The following is a 12,285-nucleotide window of genomic DNA, read 5'->3' as shown; positions in this document are numbered from 1 at the left end:
CTCGGGTAAGAGATAACCAAGGCACGCGGAGACGACGATGTATCCCGAAATTCACACCCTTGCAGATGCTAATCTCCGTTTGGAGCGGTGTGGAGGCACAATGCTCCCCGAGATGCCACTAAGGCCACCGTAATCTCCTCACGCCCTCGCACAATGCAAGATGTCGTGATTCCACTAAGGACCCTTGAGGGCGGTCACCGAACCCGTACAAATGGCAACCCTTGGGGGCGGTCACCGAACCCGTACACTTTGGCAACCCTTGGGGACGGTCACCGGTACCCATCAAATTGCTCGGGGCGATCTCCACAACCTATTGGAGACCCCGACGCTTGCCCGGAGCTTTACACCACAATAATTGAGCTCCGAACACCACCAACCGTCTAGGGCACCCAAGCACCCGAGAGGAACAAGCTCAAGGGTACCAAGCACCTAAGAGTAATAAGCTTCTCAACTTGTAACTTCCACGTACCACCGTGGAGAACTCAAACCGATGCACCAAATGCAATGGCAAGGGCACAGAGAGTGCCCAAGTCCCTCACTCTCAAATCCCACCAAAGCAACGAAAGCTATGGAGGAAAATGAGAGGAAGAACAAGAAGGAGAACACCAAGAACTCCAAGATCTAGATCCAAGGGGTTCCCCTCACATAGAGGAGAAAGTGATAGGTGGAAATGTGGATCTAGATCTCCTCTCTCTTTTCCCCCAAAAACTAGCAAGAATCCATGGAGGGATTGAGAGATAGCAAGCTCGAAGAAGGTCAACAATGGGGGAAGAACACGAGCACAAGAGATAGGGTCCAATGGGGAAGAAGATCCCCTTTTATAGGTCCCCACGAATCTGCCCGTTATGTGCAGAAAACAGTAGGACCGGTACAACCGGTCAAACCAGAGGAAAAACCTACCTGTAGGAAAAAAAACCTAAGCGGTACAACAGCCCGGGGAACCGGTAGTACCGGTTAAACTGAACTAACCGGTACAACCGGCCCACAACCGCCCAAGAACCGCTCCACAACAGAAACTAGTCCGGTGATAGAGCGGTACATGGCCGGTACAACCTCCGGACCAATTCTGAAGCGGTACAACCGCTCCAAACACCGGTTGTACCGGTCAACTGGTACAACCACTCTATGGGGCGGTACAACCTCTCTATGTAAAACAGGTAAGATCAAAATAGCCACAACTTTCGCATACGAGCTCAGAATTCGACGAAATCAAGTTTGTTGGAAAGCTAAAGACAAGAGCAAACATAATCTTGATAGAAATATCAAGAAATAGCAATTGAGAAAATACCCATAATAAAATGGTGAGAACCCTTTCTCAAATAAGACTGCTAAAAACTCCAACACCGAAAACACAAAAGAAGATGCATATGAAATCGGTTTTCGATGAACTCGAGCTTGTCATGAAGATGACCATAAGCTCCTAATCTCACAAGGAGAAGAACCAAACAAGAACCAAGAGAGATGATGCAAGGATGCAATGGTTTGAGCTCTCGACAAACGATACGATCAAGCTACACTCTAGAGAGCCCCCCTTGATAGTACGACAACCGATCCTACAACCCGGTCTCCCAACTATCACCATGAGACCAGTAAAATAGAAAACCTATCAAGGGCAAACCTTTGCCTTGCACATAGTCCACTTGAGCTAGATGATGACGATCTTGACTTCCTCAAGTTGGACCACCTTTCTTGATTGTGTTGGCTCGATGAAGACTAGTTGATTGCTCCCCCATACTCCACTGTGGGTGAGCCACTCTTCGACACATCTTCACAAGTTCATTGCCACCACAATGGACATCAAGCTTTAAGCATGATTGCTCCCCCATACTCCATTATGGGTGAGCCACTCTTCGTGTTGCTCCACTCTAACTTGCACACCGCAAACTTGATGACGAACACCACTTGTCATCCTCCATGGGTTGTATGAGATCTTCCTCTTGACGCAAGCCCATGGAAACATACCTAACCCCACACAGAACTCTCACGTAGACCATGGGTTAGTACACAAAGCATAAAGGACAATGCTTACCATATCATGGGATCACTTGATCCCTCTCGGTACAACTTGTGCCCTTTGTGTGTTGATCAACTTGAATCACTCTCTGTAATTAGTCTTGATCAACCTTGAATCTTTTCAACTCTCTTAATTAGGATGATGTCTTGAAGGTAAACTTGAATGTTCACACAATCTTCTTCTTCAAGACGTGCTTGCAATAAGCTCAACACTCATATGACCAATCTTTGGATAATTCCTTAATAGCACCTTGGTCAACTCATAAACTCCTTGAAACCAACACATGGACTTCCAGAAAAGCCTATGGACAAATCCTTCAAATATAACTCAATGCAACCATTAGTCCATAGAGAATGTCATCAATTACCAAAACCACACATGGGGGCACCGCATGTCCTTTCAATCTCCCCCATTTTGGATGACAATCACTTTCAAGAGAGTTTATATAAGGAATTATGCATCACCATGCAATGCAACAACCAATAGTGAATGCGTATGAGATGCAAATGCTAAGGAACAAAACCAAAGCAAGAGGAGATAACTCTCTAAACTTCTTCACAAAACTCTCTGAAACTTCTCCCCCATTGGCATCGATTGCCAAAATGGGCGAAAAGCTTAGAAGGCCAATATAAAAAGTGTTCCTCCATAAATTGTGTATTTCTCAACAAGAGAGTGGAATGCCATACACATATCCAAAGGTAAATACTTGGAGGAAGACAAACTATATTGAGGCACAAAGATTGCTAAAGAATTATATGCCACAAAGGCATAACAAAGAGAGACACAAGCAAACAAGAAATCAAAAGATACCAATTGAAGCAAGCAATCAGAAGATATCAATTGAACCGACTAGACCAAAGATCCTATGAGCCACATGAATAAAGGATATCATGATATGAGCATAGGAGTGTTCTAAAGAAACTAGAGAAGCTCCCCATGATTTGTGCACAAAAGAATAATTGTATTTGAATACAAAGTGCACAAAATAGGATCATAGCTCCCCCAAAATCAATAGAAACTTACAACAAGTGCAAGTGAGCATATAGGAAACAAAGCCTAGCACTTGCAACAAACACATGGTAGAGCAACATGTAAAAGAGGCAACTTAAGAATAGGCTCAACCAAAACCGATGTGTGTGAGTCAAGGGCAATACACTTGAGAAGACTAATGTACGGATGAGGATTAAGCATTAATATAGTCTTGAATGAATGAGGCACATGGTGCAACGCCTGTCATTCCCACACACAACTAGCAAATGGGTTCACAAGTTCACTAATAAGCATATAAAGAACCTATGCTTGTGACAACCCGTGGTGAAGATATAAAAGGAAGCTTCGTTAAGAGGAGGGATACCAATTGAATTGGCAAAGCCTCATCATGACAAGCAAGAGGAAAACAAGATCTTCACCACACAAGAGTGCATCAAGACGCAACGAGATATGACCCGCACTCAAGGCAAAAGCTTTCACGGAGCCACCAAAGAAATAACATAAGAAAGACAAGGTGGATGTGAAAGAAAGGATATCATCTAGAGATGTAATTTCTCTCAAGTGTATAATGTTCTAGGTAGACGAAATCATGAGATATCAATCCACATAGAAGGATGTACACACGAAATAGTTACAAAAAGGAAAGAACAAGATATCTGCAAGGAAGTCATAAATATACCAATAAGATATCTGCGTGAAAGCATAGCACTTGGCTAGATATGGTCTTATTGTATATAAATGAAGTCCAACCCAAATCCATCAAAGACATCACAACTAGCAACAAGAGATCATCGTTGGGATGCTTTGAGAAAGGAAACAAGTATCACAAGATGGAATAAATATCATACCAATATGCAACCTACACAAGGTTGAATGCAAGAAAAGAATGCATGAATAGATACTTGTTACCGAGATATCATTGGAAGGATGTAGAGGAAACCAATTGAAGGTAGTAGATAGTAGTTCATTGAGCATCCTAGCTTGACTCCAATAAGCACATGGTGACACTACCTTCCTTGTGAGTGAGCCAAGCATCAAATGCATCCCCAATTGTTCCTAGACCAACAACACAAACAAAATGGTACCCAAACTCATTGGGACCAAAGAGTTAGAGAACCAACAATACATAGGACAAACTCCACATAAATATGTGCATATAGATATAAAAATGAATTTCATGCACATCTCATCCAATTTGAGACTTGGTGGAGTTTCCCCTATATATTGGCTCAAAGAAAGAAAGCATGCCAAAGAAACTACAAGAAGTTAATATGCATGCTCAAGACTTTCAAGAACCGATACCAAATGACAAAGAAATACCAAGTGAAGAAAAGATACCAAATGAATAAATCATCACTTGGAGGATATCCATAAAAGATACATCGAGGAATGAGATATCCATTGATACATACTAAATAAGAGATATCAAACTCCCAAAAGAGAGGATGGTTCCAAACAAACCAAGCTCTCTACAAAGTTTCATGATGGCACAAAGTACCAAAAAGAAAACGGTTTGCATTCCACCAACACACACTTGATAAGGATCACAAGGTGAGCGTTCTAAGAAAAGTAGGATAGCTCCCCCCAAGCATTGTGCATTATAGAGAATTTTCATTTGAATACAAAAAGCACAAGATGGGATCGCCACTTTCACTATATCTAACAAACACTAGACAAGATCAAGGAATTAACAAGATCCACAAGTGGTATGGAATACAATGGGAGTTGACACACTCCTTGGCAAGAGATGGGGCAAATAAAATCAAAAGTCAATGTAAAGATGATCAATAATTTCTACCACACAAGTGAGTACCAATTGTCGAAAGACAAGAAGTATTTGGAAATAATTCCCGGTGGTAGATAGCAAGGATATCAAACATCATCTTCACACCAAACACAAGCAAATTTGCAACTTGTAGAGCTAACATGCCACCTAGGAACAAGATAATTTACAATATCAACTCTAGGTGACAATATCTCAAATGTACACATTTTCTAGGCTAGTAATATACACATAGAATATTACTCCCCCATAATGTGATACCAAATAAAGATAAACAAGAGTCACATAAAATGATCCAACAAGAGAAAATTAATGGACTATTTAGAATTTGAATTTCTCATGAGAAGACATACCACATAGCGAAGATAATCTTGTAACATTCATACTAGACGGTATTTTTCATGTACACACATTTATAGGATTGTGAGGTGCACAAAGCACATCACTTCCTCAAAATGGGATTTTCCATTAATCTCTCACAAGAGCCGACTAAGATACAAACAAGATGAGCAAAGGCTCAACGCACGACACACACGTACATGATGTGCAAACCAACACACACATACTTGATCACTCAATATAAGCAAATTGGAGGCACAACATATACAACCACATGCAAGGAACATAACCAAAACATGCAAAGGGGCAAGTAACTTCCAATGTAGACAATTTAAGTACAAGTTACCGCAAGGGGGCACATTGGATATAAAATAGAAACTTGATAACCCAAATGACTTGGCTTGAGACAATAAGAATGATGAAGTCCCCTTAATTCTTCATAATGTAGCCAAGTCTCCAATGCCCTCCACAGACACCTATTGATCAAGTTTGAGCTTGTTGGTCCCCAACCAAGTTGGGTCCTAAGAGGTTAGTCACAATAGACTTGGCTACCCAAATGGTTCTTTTCTTGACACCACTTTGACCACTTTTCACTTTCTTCTCACTTGATTTCTCAACTTGAGAAGCATTAGCTTGAATCTTCTTGGGAAGAGGCCTTTCTTCAACTTGAGGTTGAGCATGAGAGTGAACTTGTGGCCGCTTTCCTTGTTGCTTTTCACTAATGGGCTTCTTCTTCAATGGGCAAGATCTAACATGATGCCCTTCAATTTTGCACTTGAAGCAAACAATCTTGGCCGAATTGTTGACTTTTTCTTGGCCCTTCTTCTTGATCATCTTGGACTTCTTCTTCTTATTGGATTTGAATCCAAGTCCATCTTTGTCATTGGGGATTTTTGCACACTCAAGATATTGTTGAGTGTGGACTTCCCTTCATGACACATCTCCAAGTCTTTCTTGAATGAAGTAACTTGGGCCTTGATCTCTTTGATTTCCTCTACATGGTTAGTATCAACACACATACTAGAGGAAGTCTAAGCATCTTGTTAGAGCAACAAGGCAAGGAAAGCAATTCATCACAAGATGTAGCAACATAATGAGTAGATGAATTACGAGGACTAGCACATGGCAAGAAGGCATTTTGACTTGTAGTAGTGCTAGTATCCACATGAGGCTCACTATATGTTACCTTAGTAGTCATAGCCTCATTAGCTAACTTTAGCAAATTATTGGATACTAGAAGATCATCATGAGAGCTAGAAGCTTTTCATGACTTTCTTCCAATTTCCCATAATTGCTAGATAGCAATGCAAGTTGAGCCCTTAAGTCAACATTCTCCTTCAAAATGGATGCTTCACAAGAAATAGAGTTAGTAGCTCAAGCATCATCATTAACAACAAGGGGAGAAGGCAACTTGGCAAGCTCTTTTAAATATGAAGCTTCAAGTTGAGCATGAGATTCGGTGAGTTTGATGAGCTCACCCTTGATGACCCTTGAGCCATTTTAGAGGTGCTCAAAATCCTCAAGGAGTTTAGCATGCGCAACTTCAAGCTTATCATTTTTACATTTGAAATCATTGGCCACCTCAAGGGCTCTATCATGGGATTCCTTTATTCTAGATAATTCTAGTGCAAAGGTCTCCTCAAGAGATTCCTTGGTGGTTTGTTCAAGTTCAAGAGCTTGAGAGAGGTCGGCGATCTCATTAGCGTAATCACGCTCATGACCTTCCATTTTATCAATGGTGACCTCATGCTCCTCAAGATGGGATTCCAACTCCTCAATGTATTTCTTGCCCTCAATGGCAATAGACATGATTTCCATGAAGTTGGAACGAGCAATTTTATTTTTATGAAGAGCTTTGAAAATCATTTCCCCCTTAATTTTTAAGGAAGCAACATTATCATTCTCTTCATCATTATCCTCATCATCGTCTTCCTTATCATCATCAACATCATCATCAGCTCCACCCAGTCTTTTCCTAGCTTGGGGTACAATCTGCCCACGGCCTGAGCCACCTATATCAGTGTCAGTTTTTTCCTCGGCATTTGCTTCTCCTGGCGCTACACCACAGCCTCTGCCAAAGCCCCCTCCTCGGCCAGCAAACTGTCCGTTCTGTCCCTGCCACGACCCGCTTGGCCATCAGAATCAGGCCGATCAAAATTTACTAGAAGCCAATCACCCCATTCACAGGTCTTAGGAGGGTGTAGTCCATCCCCACACTCGGACACAACATGCCCAATCAGCCCACAAAAGTGACAGAAATCAGGAAGCTTTTCATATTCAACCGGGTATTTTTTGCTCTCTTTAAGCGTAATTGGGACAAAGCGAACCAGTGGCTGGTCTAGCTCCAGAAATACCCTAGCACGCAGGTACTTTGTAGTGATAATCCTTCCATCGTTGACAACCACCCTGACAGGTGGTTTCCCAACCTTTTTTGCTATTTTTTCAGCAACTTCCTTCTTCTTAGTCAGACCATCCGGGACTCCCATGATCCTGGCCCATACAGGAATACGATTGAGTTTGTAATCATGTGCATTCGTAAAGCCATCATACTCTTCTATCACCACAGCATAGTCCCGGAATTTCCACGGCTCTCCATGCATAACCTGGTGTGTGTTTACAATAGACCTCTCAAAAAAACGATGTGTGTGTTTTTACCTCTCAAAAAACGATGTGTGTGTTTTTCTTTTAAAAAAACGCTTCAGGCTTAGGCGAGCAACGGGAGCCGTTGGATCCTGACGTGAGCTTCGATCTTGACCCTCCGTTAACTGAAGAGTGGAAACAGCATAGCTCCGGTCACGTGCTTTTCGCTACTCAGTGGCACGGTAAGATTCTCTCTGCTAGTATTTCCCTTCCTCCTTCCCTTTTTTTTTTTGCGGGTCCCTTCCTCCTTCCGTGTGTGTATTCACGCCTCCAAGGTATATGATGAAATGTCCCTCCCTATGGTCTTCAGTCTGAAAAGACCTGGTCTGGAACAGTGCCTCCCTCCAGAAATTGTACATGGTTTTGAAACCTGCTGATCGATTCATGTTGTTTTCAGTGTCCAAAACAACTGAACGCTTAAAATCAAAGGGAGTGGTTAATTAGTTTACAAGGACAAGGGCAAGCTAGAATCTGCCTAGTATCTTTGATGCATCAGCGACTTGAACGAGTCTGGCCTCATACCCCTAATCTTAATTGTTATCAGGCCGGCGTCAAAAGAAATATATCTTGATTAATGGATTGATTGTAAGTCATGAGGTCATGAGTTGGAATATGCAGTCCTGATGTGATTGTGATGTGCAGACGCTGATGCTTGATGTTGCCACCTCATATGGTACATAGGAGGATGGTCAGCCAGAATCCTCGCTGCAATTAGAACTTGAGACTTGGCATATGCATATAGAGTTAGCAAAAGCAGAAGAGGTATGTAGCTGGCTAGGTAAAATCTTTGGCACCATGGCGACACCCTCGCAACCCTGGCTGTTGCCATTGCTAACTCTGAAGTTGCTACTACTCGCCGTGGCAGCAACTCTGTGGCATCATCAGGGTTGCTAGGCCAAGTGCGGCAACATCAGCATCCCCTACCCGTTCGGCATGAAGACTGGATGCTTCGTCGAGGGCTTCCAGGTCACCTGCAACGACTCGTTCGACCCCCCTCGTTTGTTCCTTTACTACAACAGGACAAGTGGAACCTCACACGCCGAGATGGCAGGCACGTTGGACAGAACGCTGAAGAAGACGTGGGATGTGCCGCTGGAGCTCATGGACAGAACGCTGAAGAATATACGAGCCATGCTATTCTTTCTTTTAATACCCCCTCAAGAATTCCCAGAATTGTCATTTTGGATAGGTGTAGTCAAACTTTTGAAATTTTGATTGTTGTTATGATTTTACATAATTAGATTTGGTACTTGAAAATCAAACGTGCATATTTCTCTCGAATAGTACCCCCTCAGCTCCTTTTCTTATTGTGCATAATTTTTCCCATGGCAATGCCTGAAAGACAGAAAGAGAGCTCTTCTTTCTTAATGAATTGAGTTCGAGAATTGATGTAAAAATACTAAAAATTATGCCCAGCAATAATTGACAAGTCATATACCATCCAGGTTCTGGGGTGCCGGTAATGATTATTCGGTTTCTGTACTTTCTGTAGTTGTACCTTCAGTTTCATCACATAATTAAGGCCTTAAATACTCCCTCTGTCCCATACTATAAGATGTTATTACAACCAATATGTGAGCATATTCGATGTAATAACATGTATGGGACGGAGGGAATACTATTTTGAAAATTAATTGGCTTACTAGTTGTATAATTAGTTACTTGGTTGATTATGGAGAAATAGCATGTCAAGTTAATTGAACATTCTATCATTTAAGTGTAATGCTATTTTGGTGATTTTATATATGAGGATCTTAACATGAGTAAACTTGAAGCTTGACTATTTTGCACTTTGCCATGATTGTTGTCCTTGTCCTCATGGTTATGGTACATCAGCTGCTAAAATTCAGAAGGTTCTATGAACAAAATGGTGGTCCGGTACTAAAAGGTGTAAAGAGTATAAGGATCTATACAAGGAAACAAATTAAGCAAATGACAAATAACTACAGGTGTGTAATTGGAGAGGGCCACTTTGGTAAGGTTTATCTTGGGACTCTCAAAGACAAAAAAAACATGTTGCTATAAAGAAGTCCATCAAGGTTGACAAGCACATGAAGCAGGAGTTCACCGATGAGGTTATAATCCAATCTGCAATGAGGCACAAGAACATTGTTATGCTCATAGGCTGCTGCTTAGAGCTGGATGTTCCCATGTTGGTGTACGAGTTCGTAGCGAGAGGGAGTCTGTATGATGTCCTCTTCAAGTGCAGAGATAAGATTCTAGTAGGTACACGATTGCGGATTGCCGTTGGGCCAGCCGAAGGCTTAACATACATGCATTCAGCAGGGGAGAGTACAATCCGTCATGGTTTCAGACTTTGGGACATCAAAGCTACTCGCAAGAGGAAAAGCCGAGATGACAGAACATGTCATTGGGGACATGAGCTACATAGATCCAGTATATATGGAACAAGGAATTGTCACACAGAAGAGCGATGTCTACGGCTTTGGAGTTATCCTCATAGAACTTATCACAAGGAGGCCTGCAACATATGATGTTGAGAGGAGCTATGTTGCAAATTTTGTTGAAGCTTGTCTAGCAAAAAGAGCAAGAAACTTTATTGATAACAATGTTACAAGTGAGGCGGATATTGATCTCTTGGAAATGGTTAGCAGGGTTGCTGTGGATTGTCTCAAGCCCAATCCAGAAGAACGACAAGATCATAGTCAGGAGAGGGACTACAAGGGAGATTTTAGTCCGGCACCAGATGATATTGCTTTGCTTAAAGGCTTGGGAGAATAAATTATCCTCTACCAATGTTTTTACATTTTTTACTCAATTATGTGATGGTTTGATTGCGTTGAGACATCAAGACATTAGACTATGTACCAATTTTATTCATGTGACATTTTCCTTGGTGACAGGAAATGTAGGATCTAATTGTTGTGGATTTATTATGAGGTATAAACAGACATGACAGCAAGGTGTGCATCACAATGATGTAGAGGTAGGGGTCACCCCGTTTTCGAGAAAAACAGACACGCCACCTCACCATTGATTTTGTATGTGAAATTCCTTTCGTCTAAAGCTTAAGGATGCCCTGCTGAAGCAAATTTGATGACCATGGCCCACAGGTCAGTTCCAACGTGGCCAGCAGGTGTCGTGCCAAGTCACCATTTATGCGGCCATCTCATCGTTCCAGCTCACTAGCCAACTCCAGGTATTATGGAATAATAAGTGTGCCAGGTAGAATAATAAGTGTGCCAGCTCACTAGCCAACAGGGTTAGCTTTAGCTTTCTCCATAGTTCATTTCCCCCAAAAAAGACAATTTTTCGAATTGTTAGATCATAAGTGGGTTTAAACAGGATTAAATGGCACGGGACTCTAGAGGCAGAAGTTGAGAGGCGCATTAATGTGGGGTGGGTTGCCGCCGCCGATCACCGGAGAAGTGACAACCCTGTGGCGCGGATGAAGAACAGTGGTTTAAGATAGAAGGAGCGAGGAGGGGGGCGATGACAACGCAAGAGAAAGGACGCTACATGGAAGAAGAAAAATGATTCCATGTCTAACTGAACGGTGCTATCTTTTGTAAGAGAAGAACTGACACTGCTACCACACAGTTTTTGGGCTATTGGTTGCTTGCATTCACTGTTTGGGCCGCGTCGCATGGACTTTAAAGCACCTCCCAGCTAGGCCCACTAGGAATGGCTGAATCGGCTGTTTCCAACGAGTCAGGCTCGAGCGATATAAGCCACTCAAATTCATCTGTGATGAGCTGAATGGTTGTCGACGCGCCCATGGGGACGACGCCCTGAGCCCGTTCTGTCTAGAAATTGTCATGGACTTCTATTTTGGTAGAACATATAGTATGACGTTGTCTCCACAACTGATATGTTTCCTAGTGTAGACGTGAACAATATTAAACCTCTCTCTCTATATAGTGTAGTAGTATGTTGTATGAAGAACACTGGTAAGTTTATCCATCAGCCTGTTAGGTTACTAGAATGGGATCCAAAATGACGATGGCTATGCTGAATTAGAGTGCAACAATGCTGCTGCTTCTAATCAGTATTTCTCTTATCTTGGGAAAGATAGCATTGATGAGTTACACATGAAAAATTGATTTTTGAACATTTTCGAAAACAAGAACAAAATTAGAAATTTTAAACATTTTAAACATTTTAAACAGGAACATTCTCTAAATCTCCAAACAATTTTTGAGTTAGTGAAAGATTTTCTGAAAATGTGAACATATTTTTAAAACTGCAAATATTTTTTCTCTTTATGACTAATTTCATTCAAACATTTTTGAAAAGGGAACAAAATTTGTAATTCCGAATATTTACTTAAAATCGAAAAAATATTTGGAATTCCAAACATTTTTCAAAAAAATAAATTATTATTTTTAAATTACGAGGGTATGAAAAAAATAAAAGAAAAAGTAACAAGAAAGAAAAAACAAAAAAACAAAAAAGGAAAAAGAGAAATGAAAACCAGTAAAAAGAGACAAACAAAAAGAAAAACAACACAGTAACCTTTTTTAGAAGGATCCCAAAACCAATAAAAAACCTAGCTAGG

The 12,285-nt window shown here is 41.4% G+C and overlaps 1 pseudogene; it reads left to right on the top strand.

Moving 5' to 3' along the window:
- The first annotated feature begins 9,563 nt into the window (after positions 1–9,563).
- Positions 9,564–10,508, top strand: LOC123162167 (wall-associated receptor kinase-like 2; annotated as a pseudogene).
- Positions 10,509–12,285: the final 1,777 nt, after the last annotated feature.

This window comes from Triticum aestivum, chromosome 1D, assembly GCF_018294505.1.
Source record: "Triticum aestivum cultivar Chinese Spring chromosome 1D, IWGSC CS RefSeq v2.1, whole genome shotgun sequence".
Taxonomy (NCBI): Eukaryota; Viridiplantae; Streptophyta; class Magnoliopsida; order Poales; family Poaceae; genus Triticum; species Triticum aestivum.
Note: the sequence above shows the minus strand (reverse complement) of the source record. Positions and strands in the feature narration are given on the sequence as shown.